We start from the raw sequence: 27,289 nt of genomic DNA, 5'->3' as shown, positions 1-27,289 counted from the left end.
CTCCCCTTTTTAGACCATGTAGGGTAACTTCCTGTCATTGCCATGGCATTTGTAAACTGTCATGGTGCTGGAGGGAGTGTAGCAGTGAGGACAACCAGAGATCACTCTCATTACCATTTTACTTTTAGTAGGTTTTGGCCTGCTTCGTTACTGCAACCTGTTTATCAGCAAGGTCTTTGTGATCTGTATCTTGTGCTGACCTCCTATGTCATCCTGTGTCTTCCAATGCCTTAACCATCTGGGAATGCAGCCCAGTAGATCTCAGCTTCATTTTACCCAGCTCCTATTTAAACTGAAGTTGCTCTGCTTCAAACACCTCTGACACCTACATAGGCTGTGACATGATTGAGCATTTAAAATTAAAACATTATAATTTCTTTTTTTTTTTTTTTTTTTTTTGAGACGGAGTCTCGCTGTGTCTCCCAGGCTGGAGTGCAGTGGCGTGATCTCGGCTCACTGCAAGCTCCGCCTCCCGGGTTCATGCCATTCTCCCGCCTCAGCCTCCCAAGTAGCTGAGACTACAGGCGCCCGCCACCACGCCCGGCTAGTTTTTTGTATTTTTAGTAGAGACGGGGTTTCACCATGTTAGCCAGGATAGTCTCGATCTCCTGACCTCGTGATCCACCCGCCTCGGCCTCCCAAAGTGCTGGGATTACAGGCTTGAGCCACCGCGCCCAGCCAAAACATTATAATTTCATGATGTTTCTCCCCTCTCCTATTTTTCTTCTTCTCGTTATTTTTTGTACCAGTAGTCTCTGATCTCCAAGTATGCCAGGAAGCAGATAGACACAGGGTCAGCAGGGCAGAAGGGAAACTGCAAGAGCAGCATGCTGAAGACCTTTCTGCCAGTTAACGCTCACGGGTCACGCTCTGGCAATCACCGCTGTTGACACACAGAGGTGGCCTCATAGATGGAACTAGTGTTGAACAACTCCTTGGATAGAGCAATCTGGTTTAAAAATGTCAGTTTTTTTTAAGCATTAGTTTATTTGTCTTCATGTAATGGATAAAGATAATCCCTCATTACATGATTTACACCTGTAACCTGAGAAGAGCTAGATTTTTAACTTTAAATTGTATTTGGAACCAAATTTTAGACTGATGAGGGTATAAACGGATGTACGAGTAAAAACTTAGTGATTAACTTGCTCAGTGTTTTCATTCCCTTGTGTATCTCCTTACAATCTTCTGTAGAAATTAACTATTATTGTCCCTACTTCACAGGAAAAAGAAACTTAAAAAAAATGGAAGTGAGGAATTTTTTGCTCAAAATCATACATTAAGTTAGCATCCAGTAGGATTAATTTGTTTTTTATTGTACTACACACTTATATGAAATCCTATCTTTTTATTTTATAATCTCCTGTCCAGAATTGAATCTTAGGAAAGACCAAAACAAAAACCTAAGCAGAACTGAAGTGCCCTCCAGGTTAGGCCAGGATCTTATTCAGATTTAGCCTGGCTGTAAGAGCTCAATCTCCCCATTTCCAGGCATCTTAGTCCATTTAGCATTGCTATAACAGAATACCTGAGACTGGGTGATTCATCAAGAAAAGAGGGGTATTTGGCTTATGATTCTGGTGGCTGGAAAGTTCAAAACTAGACAGCTGCATCTGGGGAAGGCCTCAATTGCTTCCTTTCGTGGTGGAAAGTGAAAGGTGAGTGGTTGTATGCAAAGAGATCACATGGTGAGAGAGGAAACAAGAGCAACTGTGGAAGCCACACTCTTTCTAACATCCTGCTCTTGCTTTCGCAGGAACTAATCCATTCCCACAGAGTGAGAACTCACTCCTGCATGAGCATCTATTCATAAGGAATCTGCTCTGCCCTGTGACCCAAACATCTCCCATCAAGCACCACCTCCCAACACTACATATTAGGGATCAGATTTCAACATGAGTTTTGGCTGGGCCAGACTATATCCAAACCATAGCACCCAGTAAAAGCACAAAAGAGCAAGTTTCCTCCAAAATTCTGGAGAAAATGCACAGTTACCTTGCACAGTGTAGTTTAATTGGGTAGTTAAGACTAGCAGACAAGCCCCATCAGATCCAGCAGTTTCAATTCTTCTGTATAATTGAGGAAGAACCCCAGACGTTCTCCTTCTGACTGAGTGGGCTAGCATCGACTTGTTAAAGAAGCTGGTGGACCAGACTACCTATCATTAAAATGCACTTTGCCTTCTTGTCTGGGTCACAAAAGGGAAAAAAGACTGCTTAATTTGCTGAAGGGCATCAATTAGTGCCAATCCAAACATAAAGATAAAACAGGTGGAACCTTTAAAAACGTACTCTCTGAAGCACTCATACATTAGGACATGATACTAACTCATAAAGCATTTTAAAGGATGCGTTGGGTGAGCCTAAGCCAGACAATTAAAGACATCAAAGTCATGGTGGACAATGTTAACCAAGTTTAGCCTAAAGCTGCCTCCTTACATATTTAAGTTCAGCCTAAAGGTTTTTCTGTACATTGTGAACTATAATAAGCAGAGGTGTAAACTGACCGTCCACACATGTGCCAGTCAGTGAGTTTTGGCCAATCAAATGTAACCAACTGTTCCAACGGTGTTCAAATTAGGCAAATGCCAACCTGTAACCAATCCAGCTGTTTCTGTCCCTCCCTTCCGATTTCTGTACATCATTTCCTGTTTCTTTTGTTGTTGTTGTTGTTGTTTTGTCTATAAATCTTCTTCCACCACGTGGCTGTGCTGAAATCTCTCTAAATCTGCTGTGATTCTGGGGGGCTGTCTGATTTGTGAATTGTTCATCGTTCCATTAAACGCCTTTAAATTTAATTTGGCTGAAGTTTCTCTTTTAAAAGCAAGAAACCAACAGTCCTTCCTCCTTTTCCCTCCTGCCAGAGGGTAATTTTACTTGTCATTGTTTGAGTTCAATGAATTTAACGTTCTGATGTGGCTACAGAGAAGCCCGGGAGGGTGCTAAACAGTAATATTTTCACACGAGTACAACAGCACCAGCCCCTTACCCACGGTTTAGTTTTCTGTGTTTTCAGTTATCCACAGTAAATCATAGTTATTTTTGTTAATATCAGGTATTTCGAGAGAGTCACCATATTCACATAACTTTCATTACAGTATATTGTTATAATTATTCTATTTTATTGTTATCTCTCTGTCTAGTTTATAAATTAAACTTTATCACAGTACGTATGCATAGAAAAAAAATTGTATCTATAGGGTTTGGTACTATCCATGATTTCAGGCATCCACTGAGGGTCTTGGAACATATCCCCCGCAACTTCCTGCAGATAAAAGGGGATTACCCTTTTTTTTTTTTTTTTAAGAGGTTGAGTCTCTCTCTTTCGCCCAGGCTGGAGTGCAGTGGATCGATCTCTGTCTGTCTCTGCCTCAGCATGATTAGTGGTTCTTAATTTTTTTCTTTTGTAGAAAAGGAGGTAAAAGTTACTCTCTCAGCCGGGTGCTCTGGCTGACGCCTGTAATCCCAGCACTTTGGGAGGCCAAGGCGAGCAGATCACGAGGTCAGGAGATTGAGACCATCCTGGCTAACGCAGTGAAATCCCGTCTCTACTAAAAATACAAAAAAATTAGCCAGGCGTGGTGGCAGGCGCTTGTAATACCAGCTCTTCGGGAGGCTGAGGCAGGAGAATCACTTGAACCCAGGAGGCGGAGATTGCAGTGAACCGAGATTGCACCACTGCGCTCCAGCCTGGGCGACAAAATGAGACTCCGCCTCAAAAAAAAAAAAAAAAAAAAAAAGCATAACAACCTAGATTGTGAAGATTGATGGAGATAAAATGATTCAATAATTTAATCTTAAGAGTGCCTTAGTTAGCAAGCAAGACAAAAAGTTGTCAGGATAGTAAGAGGAAAAGCAAGAGATCGTGGAAGCCAAGGAGGAGACAGTTTCGAGAAAGAAAGAAACAAAGCAGGAGTGAGTTTGAGGCCCAGGAGAACCGGGAAAGGTCCATTGAATATGATTAGGAAGAGATTTCTGGAGCAATTAGGACCCTTGTGAAGGTAAAAGAAAAGAGAGGATTTACATTATCTGAACTCCCTCCTAAATCCCTGGTTTTCAGTCCTTAGAGGAACAGGCTAACTGATGTTTGGATTAAGAAAACTGACTTTTTCCAGCAGATAAGAGTCCCAGCAGGATTTCTGGCAGACAGAGTCAGAGACTAGCACGGGGCGGGTGGAGCTCGGGGCCATTCCTGATTAATGGCCAACATAAAGAAACTCCAGAAAGACACCAAGTGACAGGATGCAGGGAAATTCATAGGAAGAGCAATGTAGGAGTGAAAATCGTTGCAACATGATGATTTGGTCTTGATTAAAAGACAAGTAGAAAAAGATGAATTTGAAAGATTACTTGTCATTTACAGGACTTGCTGAATTTTTTTCCAACCATTTTTTCAATATCTTGTTGCTTGCTTTAAGGGATGGGCAGATACAGACTGTGTCCAGTGGAAAGCCACCTCTAGGTTTTCACACATTTTTGAAAGGGGAGTGGAGAACAGCGGTGGCCTGAAATCTCTTAAAACTAGTGCTCTGGGTCAGCGCGGTGGCTCAGGCCTATAATCCCAACACTTTGGGAGGCCAAGGCAGGCGAGATCATCTGAGGTCAGGAGTTCGAGACCAGCCTGGCCAACATGGTTAAAACCACATCTCTATGAAAATACAAAAAAATTAGCAGGACATCGTGGTTAGCGCCTGTAATCTCAGCTACTCCGGAGGCTGAGGCAGGAGAATAGCTTGAACCTGGGAGGCGGAGGTTGCAGTGAGCCAAGTTCGCGCCATTACACACCAGCCTGGCGACAGAGTGAAACTCCATCTCAAAAAACAAACAGCTAGTGCTCTGACTCTGGTCCAACTCTTTTTCCCTTTTGAGTTGATTCAGTGACAGCACAAGCATTAGTATCCAGTATCCAACCATTTGAAAAAAATTGGAGGATTTTGGCTTGTCTTCGCTAAAATAGCTTGGTGATAATAGAGTAACGAATTAGAACTGGTAGGAATCCATTCCTTCAGTCCTGCTAGTTGAAGTAAATCCCTTATTTGTGGACATGAGATTTACTTTAGGTTGTATTTGGCAAGTGTGGGAGTACAGGGTGTGGAATTTATTCAGCTACAGAAGTCCCTTAAAATTCCCTGCAATTTCATAAAGCCTTAAGAGTTCAGACATGCACAAATGTTTGTGAAATCTTTGGAAGATGACAACCTAGGTTACTCTGTCTGCTGAAAATGACTAAGTTGGATTTTCTGCTTCATTCCTAAGGAGGAAACTTGACCAGTGAAAGTGAAAAGTGATGGCAGTAAACCAGGAAGGGTGAAGTAGAAGGTGGGTGAAAACTTTACTCAACTGGGAAAAAGATGCTAATTCAACCCCGGGCAGCAAGAGAAAATGCCAACGAAGATGAAGTCAAAATAGCTAAACCTGTTTCAAATATTTCATTTCTAAAAATTCGATTCTATTTTCTCTTGTCTCATGGTCTGTCTTACAGATTCATACTAAATATGTGGATATCCTGTTCTTTCCACATCTAAACACATTTTTAAAGGTGAGAAATAACCAAAGTTTGTGAGGCAGGATTCAGGGTTAATCAATAATTTCAAACAGGAAATGGAATATATTAAGTCAAGAACTAGTGTGTCAAGATATTCAGCAATCTTGTTAGAAAGTTGTTTGAAAGAACTTGCTCTTTTTTTGCCTAGAGATGAAATTGTTTTTCTTATTCACACACATGAACACAGCATGTTCTTGCTTCTGGAAGTGCTCCGGCAGGCAGATTAGGTAAACTCAGAGATCGGTATTCTGACAAAATTGGCAGTTTCCAAATGTCAAATAAATTTGTTTATCCCAACTCATTGTGTTGTAACTTAATCACCAATTAAACAGATTTAAACACAGAGCCTTTAAGTAAAAATATGTGGGAGAAATAATTGCTTAAGTCTAATAATAGGAATCTCTATTTTTAAATTTTTTTATTTTTATTACTTTTCAATCAGTGTTGACCAGGTTGGCCTCAAATGTGTAGCCTCGCCTCCCCGAGTGCCAGGGCAACCGGCCTGAGCCACCGCAGCTCCAAGGAATCTCTATTTTTTTTAAAACCTGTGGAAAAATTTTACATCAGATTACTCACCCTTAGAAATTAGACAAAGTAAAAAAAATTAAAAAAAAAAAGAAATTAGACAAAGTATCTTCAGTCATCACTCCCTTGAACAACGCCTCGTAGCTGTGGGATTGAGGAGGAATCTGGTGTTAAAAGTCCACATGCGTCATTTCTCTTAATGTTATTAATGATAATTTGCATAAGGAATTTTTTTGACTGTAAAAATAAGTTTACTTTGACAGTCTCTATTACTTAAGACATTTAGTCTATCACATCGTATCTTTGTAATCACAGTGCTGTTTAAACTTTCAGTTTTTTTGTTCATTTGTTTTTGTTTTTGAAACGGAATCTCACTCTGTTGCCCAAGCTGGACGGTAATGGCGCTATCTCCACTCACTGCAACCTCTGCCTCCTGGGCTCGAGCGATTCTCCTACCTCAACCTCCCAAGTAGCTGGGGTTAGAGGCGCCCGCCACCGTGCCCGGGTAATTTTTGTATTTTTTGTAGTGATGGAGTTTCACCGTGTTGGCCAGACTAGTCTCGAACTCCTGACCTCAGGTGATCCGCCCGCCTCGGCGTCCCAAAGTGCTGGGATTACAGGCGTGAGACACCACGCCCGGCCTACACTTCCAGTTTTTGATGAAGTCCGTGGATGGCTTCCTGAGGTACACGAGCTCTGAAGATAATAATTGGGATTTTGTGTGTGTGTGCTATCTTCTGGAATGAAGTCCCACACCATTTATTAGATTATCTTGGGGAAATATATCTTGAAGTTAAGAATGATTTAGAATACCACATTAAAATTGTTTATGTACTGTGAGGCAGCAATACGAACCTGGCACTTTGCTAAACTTTTTACTAGTAGGTGGGTTAAAGGGACGTTTACCCCAATACTAAGCAAAGTAAGGTGGGCCTTTCTGTCAAACAAAAATAGTAACAGGCCGGGCGTGGTGGCTCAAGCCTGTAATTCTCAACACTTCGGGAGGCTGAGGCGAGAGGATCGCTTGAGCCCAGGAGGTGGAGGCTCCAGTGAGCCACGATCGTGTCACTGCCCTCCAGCCTGGGCGACAGAGACCCTGTCTCTAAAGACAAACCACACACACACACACAGACACACACTTATTGTTCAATTCAGTGCGTGTTTCGCTTGGTATTGGATTAAAATTAACAGGCTTTCACATTGTGACTTTAATCTTATCAGAGACTCCTAAAGTAAACAATAGCACAGTAGGAGAAACCCTGATTGTGTAACTTCTGCTCTTGCTCCCCTGGAAATAACGTCATATCCTATAAACCCACCCCCAAACAGTCGTGACTACCTATTCATGCTACTGGAGTCTTCCAAAATAGCAACTGCACATTATTTATCAACGTTTAGGTTGCATTTGACAAGGCACATCCATCTGGGCTTCTATTTATCATTGCTATTATTGTATTTTATTATTATTTTCTTATTTCCAAAATCTGTCTAGAATGAACAGTAAACGCGGGGACCAAAACCCCACTTAGAACTCTGCTTAGAAGATTCGGAAATGCCCTCGAGGTTTGGTCCTCCCAGGAGAGGACGAATTTTGTCCTCGCGCGCAGCCCCGCTTCTCCGGCCCGCGCCCGCCGGCCTAGCCCGGGGCCAGCACCCGCCCACGTGTGCCCGGCTCCAGGCAAACCCCGCGGAGCCGCACACCGCCCACCCCGGGGATTGGCCAGCGCGGCCGGAGCCCTGCGGGAGGCGGGCTCCGGGTCGCGTTCCGGGAGCGCGGGGGAGGCTGGAGGAGGCGGCGCCGCCCGGCCCCACGCCCCGCCCCCGCCCCCGCCCCGGGCGCCTACACAGAGTGGCGCCCACGTGCCCAACCCGCCTTCTGCTCAGCGCGGCCGGCGGGCGCTCCTGTTCGCGGGACCAGCGAGGCGGCGGCCGCTGCTCCAGCCTCCCCTAGCCGCGGGCCCCCGACGCGTTCCAGCCGCCAGCCCACCGCCGCCTTCTCGGCGCGGCCCCCAGCGCAGCCCCAGTAAGTTGCCAGGTCTCCCGCCCCGCCGAGAGGCCGCGGGGAAGAAGCGGGGCGCGGGCGCCCAGGGACGGGTCCAGCTGCGCGCAGCTGCGCGGAGGCCGCACTCCAGCGACTTTTCGGCGCGGAGTCCCGGGGCCGTGGGCTGGGGCTGAAGCCGCGGACCCTCGTCCACCGGGCTGCGCCCCGGCTCGTCTGGTCCCTGTGCAGTCGGCTTTGCTCGGGGACTTCGGTGACTGCTGAAACTGGGAGAGGGGCTGGTACGGCGACTTCGCGGGGACCCTTGAGTCACTCTTTCCAGAGGGGCTCGGCGCACCCCTCTCCAGGTGGGTAGGCTGAACCTCCCGGACCTGCACGCTGCCGGGGTCCCCGAAGTCGCCATCGCTCCCTTGGGGTTCTTGGCTTAAATTAGAAACCCGGCTTGGAGCGCTGGAAGCCCCTTCACATTCTGCAGGGGACCTGGTAAAATGGCCCATCTTGGTGTTTGTATTGGGTATTTTAAAGTAACTAGGTGCCTTTTAAAATCCGTTTGACTTGGGCAGTATTTTTAAGCCTGTTTCATGAAGCCCATTTCATGAAACGCTGTTCTTGAGGCTTAGAGAATCTCCGTATCCCTCACCCCAGAGTACCTGTGCACCCGGAAAACTTTCTTTCGATCCGCTTCTGACGCTTACATCTAGTCTATGGAGTAAGGTATTGAGAGATTGTGTCTTCAACTCGATGAAAAGCAATATGCTCAGCAAAAGTCACAATCATACGTGGCTTTTGAAGTGGATATAGTGCCTGGATTTCAAGAGAAAAAGTACTCAGCCTCTTCAGAGTTGTAAATATTTATGCAAAACTGTCTAAAGCCTTTAGGTGACTAATTTTGGACCAGTAATAAGATTTATCTGGACGTTTGTGCGGAAGCGCTAATCCTTTTAATGAGGGGATATCGTCAGATCTTATTCAAATAAGAGCTCTCTGAATCCTGTCCAGGGCCGCCTGGGTTATAAAATTAGAATGTATGTGGCCTTGACTTGATACTTTTCATTCTTGCCTGAACCAGTCTTTAAAACTTAATAATTATCTCCTCCGGAAGGTGAAACATTTTGTGTTTGTAATCTTTCTCTAGTAGATGTATAGGATGTGAATATTATATATTAGTTATGGACCTTGTTAGGATTGCTTTGTAATTAATAAATCCTTTTTTTTTTTAATTGCACTGAAGCGTCACATGAAATGATCTCTCTGCAGAACACACGACTTTTCCCCCCTCCTTTTACTACAAAGTTGCTAGTTGCCCGCTCTGGATTGAATCGCACTTTATTGTGATTTTTGAAGTTTCCTCCCTTGGCCCACACTTTGTTTCCATGCTGTGCCTTCATTTGGGAATGGTCATTTACCTTAAGGCATTTTAATCTTTTAGGGTGTGCCATGGCCTTGGAGACCAGAGTAAAGCGCTGTGGTATCTGCAGGGATCCAGTTTGCAGAATCCTTGGCCTCATAAGCAGTGGGCATAGCTCTTTTCATTCCAGAATCTCTAATCATTCCAGAGCTCTCCTGTCACTGGGCTTAGGAGACTGTGAAGGCGAATAGAAGCTAGCCGGGGAGACAGGGGAGCTGTGGCAATTTAAAAAGCCTGATTTTACAATGGAGTTTTTCATCTTGTATTCCCATATATCTTTGCCATTTGAACACATGTGCCTGAAGAATTTTAAAGTTCTCGTTTCTTGCTTTGCACTGCAAACACACTCACCTTTGCAAAGTAGAAGTACCTCGTCCCCATTCTAGGCGGTCTACCTTCTGTTCTCTTTTCAGACCTCCTGGCTTAAGCCCTCGTTTCTCCTGGCTGTTATGGCCAGACCCGGAGTCCTCGTTGTGCCCATTTCTTCTCTTTTCAGTCCTTCCTTTTCAAATGTTTTTTCCCAGAAGTCCTCTGGCAGCTTCTCTATTTAGCCTAGCCTCTGTCTTCTCTTGTTTTATTTTTCCCTCTCTCTCTCCCTCTCTCTCCCTCATTCCCCCTCTTTCCCTCTTTCCCTCCTTCCCTCCTTCTCCCTACCTCTCTTCCTCCCTTCTCTCTTCCTGTCTCTCTCTTTCTCTCCCTCCCTCTCCCTCACTTCTCTCAACCTCTTCCCTCCATTCTCTCTCCCTGCTTCTCTCTCTGTGTGTTCAGAGCCATCTGCTGGTTTTACTTTGATGCCCTTTGGTGAACAACTTTCAGAACAGAATGTTGAAAGCACCTTCATGTTGCTTTTTGCTTTATGTTCCCAAACATGTAGATATGAATACATTGATTTTAAAGACTCTTACAGACTACCTACTAGATGCCAAACATTTAGAACAAAATCAAAAAACTTTCAGTGGAATATATTTCTAAATAGTCACATGTTTAGTATTGGGTACATCATTTGAATGCTTTGTCATCCAACTGAATCCTGAAAAACTTAGTTAACTAAGATTTCTCTTAAGTGATAGCACTTGTCTAAATGGGCTTGAAAATGGAAGCTGTTAACTCATTTCTAAACCTTTAATCTGAATATTCAAAACTATATAGATACAGCCTTGAATGACAACAGAAAATAATTGTTCTTGTCATTGTCTTCTGTTTTAATAACTTTTCATTTTAGTACCTAATACAGTATCTGTCACATAACACATGTTTAGTATGTCTTTATTGTTGACTGAATGCCACTGATTTCAACAGTTTGAGAAAAGATGTTTTATATGTCTTCAAATGTATTTATTCCTTCATTGAAAACTGAGTTTCTACTCTGTACACTGGAAAATCAAAAAAGCAATGTGTAACTCTGGTTTTAGAGGGATTCTTTAATTATGTTTACATTTGGGGAACTCCATTGGTGGATTTTAAGAGTAGTTTTTTATTTTGCTGTACTGTATTGAAAAATACCACCACTTCTAAGCAGGCAATTTCAGAACTGTCTGTGCCACAAAGCAAGTAATTTACATGCTCTCTCTAATACATGAAGGTGATGCTACTATTGCATCATTAAAAGCACATGTGCTGGACATTTTTATTTCACTAGTAGTAACAAATTTGTCTGCACTCCTCTTATATTTCCCTTTTACTTGACTTTCTAGCTCTTGTTTTAGAAGGGGTGCTTGTGGCTGTGGAAATGTTGTGGATGACATAGACAAAACCCAGCCAATTCGGGCAGATCACTTGAGGCCAGGAGTTCAAGACCAACCTCGCCAACATGGTGATACCTCGTCTCTACTAAAAATACGAAAATTGGGTTAATAGGTGCAGCAAACCAGCATGGCACATGCATACCTATGTAACAAACCTGTGTGTTCTGCACATGTATCCAAAAACTTAAAGTAAAATAAAAAATAAAAATACAAAAATTAGTCAGGTGCGGTGGCAGGCGCCTATAATCCCAGCTACTCGGGAGGCTGAGGCAGGAGAATCGCTTGAACCCGGGAGGTGGAGGTTGCAGTGAGCCGAGATTGTGCTACTGCACTCCAGCCTGGGCGACAGAGTTTGTCTCAAAACACACACACACACACACACACACACACACACACACACCCCAGCCAATTAGGGGTTCATTTCTGTCAGGCTCCAGCTAGTTAAGGTAATCACAGCATGAGTCACCTATTAATTTTTCTTGTCCATCTTAGTAATGGAAACTGTTACATATCAATCTATGGAAACAAGCAGTATACTGTTACTTTTCACATTCTTATGGACTCTTTTTTTTTTTTTCTTTTTTGAGACAGTCTCGTTCTGTCGTTCTCTTGCCCAGGCTGGAGTGCAGTGGTACAATCTTTGCTCATGGCAACCTCCACCTCGTGGGTTGAAGCGATTCTCATGCCTCAGCCTCCTTAGTAGCTGGGATTACGGGCGTGTGCCACCATGCTCGGCTAATTTTTATGATTTTAGTATAGATGGGGTTTCGCCATGTTGCCCAGGTTGGTTTCGATCTCCTGGCCTCAAGTGATCCGGCCGCCTCGGCTTTCCAAAGTTCTGGGATTACAGGCATGAGCAACTGCACTCGGCCTCCTGTGGACTCTTAAACTTTAAATATTTCTGAGAAAGGCCTCTGCTGCCATTATGTTGACCTCACTGGTGAGTATAATTAGTATTGACTTAAGAAAAGATTTGAGTTAGTGAGGCTATTTTAAAGGCTGAATTCGAATATGTGGGTCACGTCTCTGCTGTTCTTATTTAGACTTTTAGTTTGAACCTCTCTCTTCAGAGTTGTGGCTCCCTGTTATTCTGGGTGTGTATGGATGTGATGTGTTGTGGAAAATCTTGGAATTTCTTGATACAGGACTTTATATATCCAAGACTGAATCATGAAACTAGAGCGTTCTAGTGCTGCAAATGTCATGAATTTAATTTTTCGCCGTATCCCCATCCTCCTGCAAAAAATAAAATATAAAATTTGTAAAATGAGATAAAAAATGAAAGTAACACCCGCACACCCATTCTGGCACTGCTGTGTACTAACCCCCCTCTGCAGAACTGAGCCTAATCTGGGATTCAGTATTGGGAAGGCGAGTGATGCGAGAACATTCCATGACCTTTGTAACAGGAGCTTAAAAAAAAAAAAAGCCCCGACTGTGTTATATTCATTTTTGGAATATTTGGTGAACAATACACAACAAAGAATTTTTATGTCCCTTGTTGATTCTTACTAGTTTTTCCCACAGTTGTGGGGAAAATTCTCTTCTTTCTTTAACCCATTTTGGTTTCATCAAGTCTCCCTAAGTCTTCCTACAAGTGTGTGTATATATATATGTTGGGAGTATATCTGTGGCTAAGGTGGGAGGATCGCTTGAATCTGGGAGGTGGAGGCTTAAAAAAAAAGAATGGAGAAATCACATGAGCCTTTTAGTTACCACTCCCATCATTGCTTCTCCCAGCAGGAGACTCTGAAGACCAGCAGGAAAGCAGTGAGCCTTTACAGGTTAGTGTTGATTTCAATCTTGGCTTGCACGTTGGAATGGAAAAAGGACTGATTAAAAAAAAATGTTGACAGTGGAAAGATTTGTGCCTATTCCATATTAGAGAGGGAAGAGTTCTTCTGTTAGAAGAAACACATTGAGTTTCGTGTCCTACCATTGGCCTAGTAGAAGAAAAAAATACTTTAAAAGAATGTTTACTGGAGACTTCAATTCCTATAAGATATTGCTCTTCCGTTGTACAAGGAAGATTTCCATCGAAGTACAGAGTTGAGTATCACTAGTTCACTTTCCAGGTTCCTGGTTCTTGTGAATATACCCTTTAGAAAATTTTTGATACTCATTCCTGAGAGGTTGGGTGGAGGGGGGTTTGGACAAGTAATTGATTCACATTTTTTAGTCTACTCAGGCAGATTATTTAAAGGAATCCTGGAATGAGTCCATTTCTTCTAGGGGAATCACTTCACAAGGTTTTTGTTCAGTGGACCTCAGGTGCTCCAAATTCTTTAATCATAGTTCTTCACCACGTACTGCTAGAATATCATGATTGGTTCTTACATGGGCAGTAAATAGTATTCATTTTAGGTCTTGGGTTGGGTGGTGAGTGCATGTTCATTATATTATTATTTTAAAATGTTGTATAAGTTAATAAAATTTTAAATGAACTTTCCATAAATCAATTAGTAAATAAAAATTTCACAAATTTCTTCTTTGTGGTTTTTCTTCAAGTAGAAAACATCTTTATTTTTATTTTTATTTATTTATTTATTTTTTGAGACAGAGTCTCCCTCTGTCGCCCAGGCTGGAGTGCAGTGGCGCAGTTTTGGCTCACTGCAAGCTCCGCCTCCCGGGTTCACGCCATTCTCCTGCCTCAGCCTCCCGAGTAGTTGGGACTACAGGCGCCCGCAACCCGGCTAATTTTTTGTGTTTTTAGTAGAGACGGGGTTTCACCGTGTTAGCCAGGATGATTCTGATCTCCTGACTTCGTGATCTGCCCGCCTCGGCCTCCCAAAGTGCTGGGATTACAGGCGTGAGCCACCGCGCCCGACAAAAAACACCTTTATTGAAAGAAATTTTCCCCTTCAGAAGGGTGGCTGTTTCTTTGGATCGTGCCTTTTTTCCTTCCTGAAATTTACTTTATATTCACTCCCACGATGTTCCTTGTCTGTTCTAGCAAAGGGTACTTATTATTCATACATGACGCTCATAGTTCACAGAATATTTGCAACTTTCCAAGATACTTGTCCTGATAAAAATTCAAATGGAAACTCTTTGTGATAATTTGTATCAATGTGGGTATGAATTCCTGTGGGAAAAGTCTGAGCTCAAAACTTTAGGCTACTCTGGATGGACTTTCTATTTGCTTTAATGATCATATGAAACAATCCAATTTTATATTTATATTTGAATTCACCAGCAAGTTTTAAGTGGTTTTTTTCATTCAGTTGTGATTTAAGCAATTGTTTGGGAGACATCTTTGCTCTTGGGTTCTGGGGAGACCTAGAAGGAGCCTGGGGTGAGCGTTGACCCTCCATCCTTAGGCCTCAGAAACACTCAGGTGTATTTTGGCCACATGAGGAATTTACCTTTGTTCCACGGCAGCCTATGGCAAGAAAGTGAAATCACATTGGCTGTGATTTACCAAGCGAAGTGAGGTTTCGATTTCAACTCAGAGGCCTGGCATTTTGCATTGATCTGGACTTTCTTGAAGGCATTGATAGAAGAATAACAAACTACTAAGAATTCAGTTTATTGATCATCTTGAAACGAAAGGGGACTGTTGAGTGTTTAGTGAGTCTCAGTGTGGAGTAAGTATCGAGCATCGGCTGTGTGCCCTGTGAGAATGTGCCAGGTGCTCAGTGAGATTGAGGCAGGTGGTAAATGAGATCTTGTGGCTCTCCTGGACCACTGGTCAGTTTCGTACAGAGTTCAGTTTCTAAGGGATTGAAGCCCCTACCTTTGAATTAGTTGCTCTTTAAATTATTTCACATTTTAAAGTCTTGAATTGCAGTGATATTTTTAAATGTTTATGTAATTCTAATTGGCAGAGCACAAACGTGATAGAATTGCCAGTGGTTCTTATTATGGGATAAAATTGAGGTCATGTTGAATGACCAGAGTAACAATTAATTCTATCAAGTTTATCGATTGTATTTCTGTATGCATTCCTTAGAGAACCCATATATGTTCACGGTTACTCTTCTACCATGTCGTCTTCTCTCTGGTTTTCATCTATATTACCACCTTTTATTAACAAATTTGGAGAAGTTAAAGGTCATACTCTTTTTAAGTAGTATTGTATTAATATTTACAACTTGAGGGCCGTACTGTTTGAGCAGTCTCTGAAATTTAACTGCAACTCTTAAAAGATTGAATAAGTGACTCAAACAGGAGAACTAAAGAAATTCAGGTAAAGAAAAAGAAAAGATTGGGTGACGTTTACGGTTTTTTCTAATGAAAGGCATTTGAATGAATGATTCCCATAGTTCCCTGATACACAGAGAAGGAGCTCCTCCTCCTTTACTCCGATATGTTGGCCATTCTGTTTACATTCATGCCTCTGGGGGAAAGAATAACTCTTAAGATCATAGCAGCTGTTTTGTACAGCAGTGACTCCCTTGATGTTTTAGGGGAGTTAAGGATATTAAGTGATGGAAGCATGTACCCCCTGATCCCATCCAGTTCACTTCCCTGTAAAAAAGAATGCACATCTGTATGTAAACTGTGCCTCCTCCCTCCGGCAATTTTGTGTAAGATTTCTGGAAGGTCAAGACTTCCTGCATTCCAACCAGTGGGCTACCAGGGTTTCAGAAACCCAAGATAAGAACCCTGGAACGCAGAAACCATTTCAACTTCTCGGAGAAATATCTTAAGAGAGAATCCTGTGGGCAGGATGGGGCCTTCTTGGTCATGCGTCCTTTCCTCTTGCTGAAGAAGACTGCTTATGACCTCCAAGTTGGTGCTGAGAACTGGCTCAGAAGTAGATGCGGCAGTCGGGGGCACTCTGTGAGTCGCAGAGCTGTGACAGTAACACAGCAATGACCGTTCTCACTAGTGCCATAGTGGACGCCGTTCCCTGGCCTCAAGGATATACTTGACTTCAGTGATCTCCAGCCTCACCATCTTTTTTTCCTCCAAATTCTTAGTTTCATAGATTTCAATGTCTTCCTATGGGCCAGAAACAAATTTGCTTGAGTTTTTGCTGAGATCATTTAAATTGAGTATTTGTAAATGTATGACATAAACAGGAAAAAAAAAAAAATGGATAAGAATAGTCAATGCCCTCTTTTCTTATCTAAAATTGGAGCATCTTTAGTGTGATGTTTGAAATCTAATCTTGCCAGCTCAATGTCAGTCTGATATGGCTGTTCTTGTAGAAATCTCTGAGATTTAGTAAACTCACAGTTGAATAGAACTGAATCATACTAAAGATCAATGGAAGCATCCTTGCAGGGCCTTATCCGTTTTTACAATGTAAAATAACCCTTAGCTTTTCCTTTTATAGTTATGTTTGTTCAATAACATGCTTAATGAGTAGTAGTGAGACGAAGTGAGGAATTTTAATGCTGATTTAGCTACTGAAATTATCTCTTGCAACATTTGCTTTACTTGTAGCTAGGATTTGTAATGTTTTATTGCAAAAGAGAGCCCTCTTTTAAAGGCATTGCATTTGTGGCATAGTGGTTGTGTAGGTGGAGTAGGACTTGTGTCTGTACAATTCATCAAGAGCATGGCACAGAGCACTTTTACATGCCATTCAGAGACAATAGTGGGTGTTGATAAAATTTGTAGTAGTAGAGCTGTGAAAACAAGTGCTGGGCTGGTGCCTGCTTTAAACTCTCTTGAAACTTAGCAGCATTTCATTTTTATAACTAAAATCACTGTTTTCTTTAAAGAGGATTGATAACATGAGTAACGCTTTGTGTCCTGGAAATTTGTTTGCTTATATCACTATAAAAATGATGAGACACTGTTGTGGTAGTTGATTTTGTGTTTTAAAGCCTAAACTTCACAGTACATTTAAAACTGTCCTGTATGAAATTTCAGAGGCTTCGGACATGTTCCTCTCTAGCCTCCTTCGCTGTGGACAGTTATCAAGTTTCTGGCGCAGTGCTAGACAAATATGGAAGAGAAGTAAGTGCCTCAGAATGACATTTTAGAGCGCTCTTTTTATAGGTTAAGAGACTGAGGTCTTGAGAGGTGTAACTCATCTGAGGTTAGACAGCTAGGGATAGAGTGAAGACTAGAGTCCTAGCATATTGAAAAATCAGACCATTCTGTTTTTGTGAAAACAAATAATAATTACTAGAATACACTACTTATGTGGAATTTTTTTTTTTTTTTGAGACAGACTCTTGCTTTGTCACCTGGCTGGAGTGCAGTGGCGCAATCTCAGCTCATGTGAGGTTAGACAGCTAGGGGTAGAGTGAAGACTAGAGTCCAAGCATGTTGAAAAATCAGACCATTATGTTTTGTGAAAACAAATAATAATTACTAGAATGCACTACTTATTTGTGGAATTTTTTTTTTTTTTTTTTTTTGAGGCAGACTGTCACTGTGTCACCAGGCTGGAGTGCAACGGCGCAATCTTGGCTCACTGCAACCTCTGCCTCCCGGGTTCAAGCGATTCCCCTGCGTCAGCCTCCTGTAGTCGCGTACCACTGCGCCTGGCTAGTTTTTTTTATATTTTAGTAGAGACTGGGTTTTACTGTGTTGGCCAGGATGGTCTCGATCCCCTGACCTTGTGATGTACCTGCCTTGGCCTCCCAAAGTGCTGGGATTACAGGCATGAGCCACCATGCCTGGCCTATGTGGAATTTTTAAATTGGGAATCAGTACAATTTTAACTTAAAATTTTTAGATTTTAATGGTTAACTATAATTTATTATATAATATTAAAAAGCTGGAAGTGATTTAAATGTGTGTGTGTGTGTGTGTGCATTAATATTATTTTTGTGTGTGTGGAGACGGAGATCTCACTGTGTTGCATAGGTTGGTTTTGAACTCCTGGCCTCAAACGATCTTCTCACCTTCACCTCCCAAAGTGCAGGAATTATAGGCATAAGCTACTGTACCTGGCCTTTTTAAGTTTTTTGAAGAAAGGATTTTGAATGTCCACAATGCAGAGAGATGAAAAATATTTGAAGTGATGGATATGCAAATTACCCTGATTTGATCATTACATATAGTATATACATATTGAAATATCCTGTATCCCATAAATATGTACAATTATTACATCTCAGTGAAAAAAGAAAAAATACAAATGAATAAATTTAAGAAACTCTTAATTTAGTGATAACATGTAATAGAAATATGCCCTAAAGATTTCATAAGCTATTAAATTATTTTTCAAAGAGATAATTTGAAGCTAATGAAGTGCATTTAGAAAATTGTAAGTGTTAAGGAAGAGTGGAAAAGAAAGTTTTTAGTTTTTAAAATTTCTTGGAAATTAATATATTTGGATAAGATATTTTAGTAGAGTGACATTCTTATGGTATGAACAAGTTTATTAAATGGCATACTTTTACCAGAAAATGGGAAAATATAGTCTTAATCTAAAAATAAAAAGACTTTAAATATGAGTTCTAAGTCTTTTAAAGTCATTAGGGTTTGAACCTCATAAATGGTGCTTTTAAACAAGTAAGTTCTGTTTGGAGTGCTATTGTGTTTTTTTTTTTTTTTTTTTAATAAAAAGCTCTTTGAATTTTTTACTTTTTCTAATTATCATAGGTAACAGATGGTTTGCACTTAGTTCAGTGAACCAAACAAAAAAAGAGCAGACTTGGCAGAACATTTCTGTTGATAGTGCATTTCATCTGTACTGAAATGGATCACATGTACTTTTTGAATAATGAATAACATATTTACATTATTCTGGTCTTTTTTGCTACAAAGTATAAGAGAAATGTGAAGGACATACAACCTTATTGTTACTCTTGTATTAAGTAAAATATTTTTGTATTCTTCCTACATTGCTAACTCTAGGTATTGTTGGATGTCCTGTCTACTTTTAAAAAGGATAAATTGGGCCAGGCGCAGTGGCTCATGCCTGTAATCCCAGCACTTTGGGAGGCCAAGGCAGGCAGATCACCTGAGATCAGGAGTTCAAGACCAGCCTGGCCAACATGGCAAAACCACATCTCTAATAAAAATACAAAAATCAGCTGGGTGTGGTGGCGGGCGCCTGTAATCCCAGCTGCTCAGGAGGCTGCAGTAGGAGAATCACTTGAGCCCAGGAGGCGGAGGTTGCAGTGAGGTGAGATTGCACCACTGCACTCCAGCCTGAGAGACAGAGCAAGACTCTGTCTCAAAAAAAATAAAAATAAAAATCAACAAATAGTAAAAATGATAATTTAGTCAAGTGACTGAAAACTGAAAGCCCAATTTATCTCATTGAACCACTGGTAATGGTAGTATATTAATATATTAATTTTTATAAGGATTTTAAAAACCCTGAAGGACCCACGTTATTTCTCTCAGTTTTGAAAGTATTTAGTGGAATTGAAATTTTTATTTTTATTTTTGACTTTCAGTTGATTGGTCGGTGCCACCTTTTGGTGGCGAGCTCCTGTGGTGTGTGTTGGTGATGATGGAGATGCTGGTTTATAAGGCAGGCGAATGATATCACTAAAGTGGAGGCAGCTCTGGGAGTGGGGGCTGTAGACACCAGCTGTAGTCGTTGGTACCAACGGTAATTGAAAGTTCGAGTCATCTGTTTAAAGAATGGGCCTTTACGTCATCATGTCATTTTAATTCATTGCATATTGGACCAGAGAAATCAGTAAAGTTGAACTATAAAATCTGAAATCTAACGTTTTATGCGTGAATCAGAATTCAGGCTATTTTCAAGAATTGGAAGAGAAGTGCTCATTTTAGTGAACTAAGTTTAATTTCCCTTTTATTATTATCATTATTCTTTTGAGACAGAGTCTCGCTCTGTCGCCCGTTGGAGTGCAGTGGTACGATCTTGGCTCATTGCAACCCCTGCCTCCCTGGTTCAAGGGATTCTTCTGCCTCACCCTCCCAAGTAGCTAGGATTAATTACAGGTGCCCACCACCAGACCTGGCTAATTTTTGTATTTTTAGTAAAGACAGGGTTTCGCCATGATAGCCAGGGTCGTCCTGAACTCCTGACCTCAAGTGGTCCACCCGCGTTGGCCTCCCAAAGTGCTGGGAATACAGGTGTGAGCTACCACGCCCGGCAACTTTTTAAGTACAATAAAGAGAGAAACAAGAATGCAATAATTTTTTTTTTCTTTTCACCTCCAACAAAGTGAAGTATGCAGAACAGTGTTTTATGGTAGAGAAAAGTAATTTTTTTCTAGTGTTCATTTCTCTAAAACATCTACTGAAATTATTTGCTGAATGGAATCTTCCACGTCTCTAAAAACATGATATGCAGTATGAATAGATTTAGTAAATCATAAGATTCTGGGCTCGGAATAAGCCTATGTGTTTCATTTCAAGCAGAACCGTATCTACCTATTTCTCACTGGTGTGTGCCTTATGTATGTAAGAGTGAATTGAGGCCCGGTGTAGTGGCTCATGCCTGTAATCCCAGCACTTTGGAGGCCAAGGCAGGTGGATCAGTTGAGATCAGAAGTTCGAGACCAACCTGAACAACATGGTGAAACCACGTCTCTGCTAAACATACAAAAATTAGCCGGGCATGATAGCAGGTGACTATAATCCCAGCTACTTGGAGGGCTGAGGCAGGAGCGTCGCTTGAACCTGGGAGGCGGAGGTTGCAGCGAGCCAAGATAGCGCCGCTGCACTCCAGCCTGGGTGACAGAGCAAGACTCTGTCTCAAAATAAATAAATAAATAAATAAATAAATAAATAAATAAATAAATAATAAAAGAGTGAACTGGCCTTTTTATGTGTACGGAAGTATCTGCAGAAAAGTCAAAATTGCCTAACTGGTAACATAAATGACAGTACTTCCGTATTTAAAAACAGTAAAATGTTGAGACTATAACTAGGAAAAACAGCTGTAGAATCAGCACACTGTCACCCACATTGGCTGAACTAATTTACATTCCCACCAATAGTGTAAAAGTGTTCCTATTTCTCCACAGCTTTGTCAGCATCTGTTGTTTCTTGACTTTTTAATAGTCACCATTCTGACTGGTATGCGATGGTATCTCACTGTGGTTTTGATTTGCATTTCTCTAATGATCAGTGATGTTGAGCTTTTTTTCATATGTTGGTTGCATGAATGTTTTCCTTTGATAAGTGTCTGTTCATATCCTTTGCCCTCTTTTTGATGGAAGACAGTGTGGTGATTCCTCAAGGATCTAGAACCGGAAATACCATTTGGCCCAGCAGTCGCATCATGGGGTATATACCCAAAGGAAAAGAAATCATTCTACCATGAAAACGCATCCACACGTATGTGTATTGCAGCACTGTTTACAATAGCAAAGACGTGGAACCAACCCAAATGCTCGTCAGTGAGAGACTGGGTAAAGAAAACGTGGCACATGTTCACCGTGGAATACTATTCAGCCATAAAAAGGAATGAGATCATGTCCTTTGCAGGGATGTGGATGAAGCTGGAAGCCATTATCCTCAACAAACTAACACAGGAACAGAAAACCAAACACTCCATGTTCTCACTCATAAGTCGGAGTTGAACAGTGAGAACACATGGACACCTAGAGGGGAACAACACACACTGGGGCCAGTTGAGGAGTTGGGGGTGATGGGAGGGAGAGCATTAGGACAAACAGCTAATGCATGCGGAGCTTAAAACCTAGATGACGGGTTGATAGGTGCGGCAAACCACTATTGCATACGTATACCTACGTAACAAACCTGCACATTCTCCACTTCTATCCCGGAACTTAAAGTAAAATTAAAAAAAAAAAATCTGTAGAAAACAGTTAAGCATTTTCTTCTTAACTTCTTCATCCCTAGTCCTGCAGTGTTGATGTTTCCAACACTTTTATTTCAGTGCCTAGGAAGAGGTAGGAGTTGTTAGGGAATCAGAAGAACCCTAAGGCCTTGCCTCTTTCTCAGTCACTGGTTGTAGTCATTGTTTTACAAGTTTTTAAATAGAGCTAGGGAGGGCTCAGTGCGTGATTTGAATTAGACTAATACAGTTACTGCTTTTTGACATCCTGTTATTACATTTGTTGTACAAATTATTCACAGAATAGATAGAATTCAGTGAGTTCAGTTCTTATTCAAGTGATATAATGTGTCGCTAAACCATTAAACATTATACATTAAAATATTGAGTATAAAAAAGCTACTGGCAGAAATAACTGAAGGTGAGATTTTTCAAGGATAATGATCATTTTATAATTACTGTTAGAAGGTAATAAACTGGGGGCTTTACAATTCTAAACAAAAACCTTCTCACTTGAAAAAAATTTCCATTTAAAATTTAGACTCTGAAAGTTAAAATTTAGAGGGTTGGAACCCAAGCTAGGGCTGGCCACCAAAGTTTATGTTCTTTCTACACCCACCTCCTAACACACTGATACTATGATGCTGGTGATTTCACAACGTAATCTGTCATTCTTTCAGAAAATAATCTCCTTTGGAAATCTTTGGCGTACTTGCATGAAGATAAATTCTAAACTTTGCTTCTTCCTCCTTTAAAGACGTAGTTGTTCAGTGCTATGGAATGCTTCTGCAGTGCAGAACTTCTCTTTGTACTTAGGTAGAGACATATACAAAAAGGGCATGCGTGTCCTGTGAGATCTTAGAACATATATTCTACGTCACGCTTATTAGTGTTTGTCTGTCTACGTGGAGTAACAAAAGATACGGCTTTTTTTCAAGGCCCTGGAGACACAGAGGCCGAAATCCAACATTAAAACAGAACCCTACGCCAGGCACAGCTCACCCCTGTAATCCCAGCACTTTGGGAGGTCAAGGAGGGTGGATCACCTGAGGTCAGGAGTTCAAGGCCAGCTTGACAACCATGGTGAAACCCTATCTCTACTAAAAATACAAAAATTAGCTGGGTATGGTGGCGCGTGCTTGTAATGCCAGCTACTTGGGAGGCTGAGGCAGGAGAATTGCTTGAACCAGGGAGGTGGAGACTGCAGTGAGCCGAGATCATGCTACTGCACTCCAGCCTAGGTGACAGAGTGAGACTCCATCCCAAAACAAACAAACACATAGAACCCCAAGTGGAGTGGGGTAAAAAATATATAACCTTTCTTATCCTTCATGGTGGGTTTTTTCCCCGTATTTTTAAAATCACGGTTAGTAGACATAACACAAAATTTACCATCTTAGCCATTTTTAAGGGTTCAGTAGCATTAAGTACATTCACATCGTTGTGCAACAGATTTCTAGAACTTTTTAATCTTGCGAAACTGAAACTCTGTACCCTTTAATCAGTTTCCCGTTTCCCCTTTCCTTCAGCCCTGGGCAACCACCATTCTACTTTCTGTCTCTATGAATTTGACTGCTCTAGTAACCTTATACATGTGGAATCAGACAGTGTTTTGCCTTTTTGTGGCTGGATTATTTCACTGAGCATGATGTCCTCGAGGTTCATCCGTGTTGCAGCATGTGTCAGAATTTCCATCCATTTTAAGGCTGAATAATAGTCCGTTGTATGTATAAAGCACATTTTATTAATCCATTTATCCATGATAGACACTTGCGTTGCTTTCACCTTTTTGTAGAATGCCTTTTGTAATTGCTGTCATGAACGATGCTACGGTGAACGTGAGTGTGCAAATACTTCTTCAAGACCCTGATTTCAGATTTTTTTGATCATGTAGCCAGTAGTAGAATTGCCAGATCATATGCTAATTCTGTTTTTAATTTTTTGAGGAGCTGCCATATTGTTCCCCATAGCAGTGGCTGTTTTACAGTACTGCGGACACAAGGATTCCAGTTTCTCCATATCCTCATCAATACATGTTATTTTCTGTTTTTTTTTTTTTTTTTTTTTTAGTAGTCATCCTTAGGGATACTAATTATAATTACAAGTTTGCTCTAAACTGAAACAAAACACAAAATCATCCACTTTACCTCCATTCACACAAAAGGTTTAAAACCTGCCTGGTTATGTTTCTATGATTTTAAAAGATAGAAAAAGTTCCATTTATTTTAAAAGAGAAGATTTTGTCTTTCTCATTTCGGTGAAACTTATCACAGGATCTCCAGTGCCTTTATGCTGATTACTGTTACGATTCTAAGATTTGAGGTAGTTGTGATTCATAAATTTGAACTAGTAGAATCTGCTGAGATGAGGCCTTAATTGATCATTTTTATCAGACATCATTTTTGGCTGAATCAAATGATAGTGAAGCTAGCCTAAGAAATGACTGGAATCTAAGAAGCAGGGCAAGGACATTGGACCAAGCAAAATTGACTTTTTGTCCCACTTATAGCAGCTCTAAGAGGGAAAGTTTCATTCATTCTCAGATTAAGTTATAGGTGAGTAGTTTACACCAGAGCACATATTGCCAAAACCCTGCCATCCCACTCAACGTTTCTACCTCTAAAAAAGTGGCAGTCAAGTTCTGTTTATTCTGAGGATCAGTTATCTTCTGTATTCATGTGTATAATGGCATGGATTTAAAAATAATCTGGGCAAATTTCAACTGCAAATAGCATGTAAATATCAATGACATGTAATAGTCTTAGTTCTTCTCTACAAGGGTATATGCTCAGCCCTTATTGGGAGTAAAAACACCTGTGCACATTAGTGAGGCTTCCTTGACCTCACAGAGTCTCTCAGTAATTTGGTCCCAGTTCCCTGGATCCAGGTAATTAACAGAAATGAATGAAACAGGCTAGGGCAAAATAGAAAGGGATGGTGGCAAACTGTGTTAAACCAAAGAGGAATCAATTAAAAAAAAAATACAATGTGTCCCAAAATGCGCATTTGAGTTGGGAGCAGTGACTGATTCAACATTTATAGAGAACCCTGTGGAGTCCTTGACATTGTGGAAAGAAGAGAAGTAGAATGAGCCCAGAAAATCTGTGTTTTCATTTTAGATTTCTTTAAGTACATCAGAATACAATATTTTCCCCTTCTCAAAAATATATCTAGAAAGAAAGAGATGGGGAAATGCATAGCAGCCATTGGTGGAAGTTGACTCTGGAAGCTAATTCTAGAATAACTTAAAAATTTAAGTTGTCCGGGTTTCCCTTTTATAGCTGCTCTGAGTAGGATGGAAATTCAATTTTGCTTGGTAGAAGGTCCTTGCCTCGCTTCTTAGATTCCACAGTGATTTCTTAGGCTAGCTTCACTATCATTTGATTCAGCCAAAAATGATGTCTTTTAAAAATGTTCAATAAAGGTCTCACCTCTAAGCAGATTCTACTTGTTCCAGTTTATGAGTTACAACTACCTTAAGTCTTAGAATCATAGCAGTAATGAGCATAAAGGCAGTGGAGACCTTGTGATAAGTTTTACTGAAATGAGAAAGATAAAATCTTCTTAGTTTAGAATATGAATATTTCCAGTAATTGACATTGTCATTGTCTGGGCCAAGTGGGTAAAACAGCATTTCTTTCCTGATCTTGTAGGAAATTGGTTTATGTAACGAGGAGGGACACTGGTAGAGCTATATTGGTAAAGGTTGTGTCTGCTATGCTGAATTAAATATTCCTTGCAAGGGTACCAGGAAAAGGGGAGGGACTTTATAGTTGCTAACCCTGAAAAAAGATTGGTTGCATCAGATGAACCTTTAAACTTAGGAAACGTTTACCAACTCAATATTTATTTGATCTAAATAGTCAGTATGTAATGGTGTAATACCCCTGGTACTCTTCCAAAGTCGTCAATAATGAGGGCGTACCTTGTGGTTGTTCATTTTTCAGTCCCTATGAATTTATTTGATTGCCTTTGATTGCCACATTTGTTTTTCCGTTTTTTGGCCGGAGTCTCGCTCTGTCTCCAGACTGGAGTGTAGTGTCGTGATCTTGGCTCTCTGCAACCTCCACCTCCCAGGTTCAAGCGATTCTCCTGCCTCAGCCTCCTGAGTAGCTGGGATTACGGGCGCATGCCACCACACCTAGCTATTTCTTGTATTTTTAGTGGATGCGTGGTTTCACCATGTTGGCCAGGATGGTTTTGATCTCCTGACCTCGTCATCCGCCTGCCTTGACCTCCATAGTGCTAGGATTACAGGCTTGAGCCACTGTGCCAGGCCTGATTGCCACTTTTTTGAAGGATGGGGATGTTGAGTGGGGTGGCAGGTTTTTGGCAATGTGTGCATTGCTGAAATCTATCTACCCATATCTGACTGTTGGTTTATACAATACAGAGAACCATGGGCTAAGTCTTATTTTTTCAGCTACAAAATAAAAATCCTATCATTAAATCTTAGAATCTGAGTTGGCAGATAATCTTGTGTAATACCCTTCTAACTAAAACTGGTTCCACAAAATTCCTGAATCAACTGTCCTGTTTTAGGTAATGACAGACATCTGCTACCTTTAGAGGTCGCAGCTTCCTGTGGGTAGGAACACTTTTTGTTAGGGAGATATGCATTTTATTGGGTCAATAAAATGACCCTTTTTATGTGATATCTTACTCTTTTTATGTGATATCCTTTATTCGTCGTTTTGTTTTCTGAAGTGAATACATAGGACCATTGCCTTCCTACATCTTGCCATTCACGTATTTAAAGAAAGTGTTCATCTCTTTTCTTTTTCCCTAAGAATGAAAGAAACTAAATATAGCAGTAATACCTATTTATGATTCTAAAACTTTTTGCTATTTGTCAGATACTTTGCTTGTTCACTTATTCCTTGTGATAGTTCTGAGATATCTGTTTTATTAAATTAAATTAATTAATTTTTTTTTTGAGATGGAGTCTCGCTCTGTTGCCCAGGCTGGAGTGCAGTGGTGTGATCTCAGCTCACTGCAACCTCTGTCTTCTGGTCTCAAGTGATTCTCCTGCCTCAGCCTCCCAAGTAGCTGGGATTACAGGTGCACCACCGCACCCGGCTAATTTTTGTACTTTTGGTAGAGACGGGGTTTTGCCATGTTGGCCAGGCTGGTCTCGAACTCCTAACCTCAGGTGATACACCAACCTTGGCCACCCAAAGAGCTGGGATGACAGACGTGAGCCACCACACCTGGCCTGTGTGTTGTCTGTGTTAAAGATGAGAAGACCGAGATGCCAGTGACTTGTCCAAAGACACATGGGTGGTAACTCCTAGAGATTATTAGCTAGCTTAGAGCTTGTTCCCTCTTTGGGCCACAGCTGTACCCTCACTTATTATACCCGAACACCTGCAGTTTCTTTCATTGCTCTTTAAGTGATGACATGGTCTCCTAGGACCCCTCATCCCATCCAG

General features: G+C 41.2%; 1 protein-coding gene and 1 long non-coding RNA gene across 8 annotated transcripts in view; one reads left to right on the top strand and one right to left on the bottom strand.

The window, feature by feature from the left end:
- Positions 1–6,014: 6,014 nt before the first annotated feature.
- LOC126961489 (uncharacterized) lies at positions 6,015–9,935 on the bottom strand. Its single transcript, XR_007728317.1, has 3 exons — positions 9,828–9,935; positions 8,719–8,872; positions 6,015–6,089 (listed from the first exon to the last, which is right to left on the bottom strand). It is a non-coding gene; the product is annotated as an uncharacterized LOC126961489 (long non-coding RNA).
- The window catches only part of SLC7A2 (solute carrier family 7 member 2), a 74,606-nt gene continuing 55,258 nt past the window's right edge, over positions 7,942–27,289 (top strand). For 2 of the 7 annotated variants that reach the window (XM_050801955.1, XM_050801947.1), the window contains exons 1-2: positions 7,942–8,092; positions 12,962–13,005. The gene's annotated coding sequence lies outside the window, so the exon portion shown is untranslated. Of the gene's footprint in view, positions 8,093–8,340; positions 8,416–12,961; positions 13,006–27,289 lie in introns of those variants that run through there. The other 5 variants (XM_050801950.1, XM_050801948.1, XM_050801951.1 and 2 more) reach the window with 5 other exon arrangements.

This window comes from Macaca thibetana, chromosome 8 (assembly GCF_024542745.1).
Source record: "Macaca thibetana thibetana isolate TM-01 chromosome 8, ASM2454274v1, whole genome shotgun sequence".
Taxonomy (NCBI): domain Eukaryota; kingdom Metazoa; phylum Chordata; class Mammalia; order Primates; family Cercopithecidae; genus Macaca; species Macaca thibetana.
The sequence above is the reverse complement of the archived record's forward strand: the minus strand, read 5'-3'. Positions and strand labels throughout refer to the sequence as shown.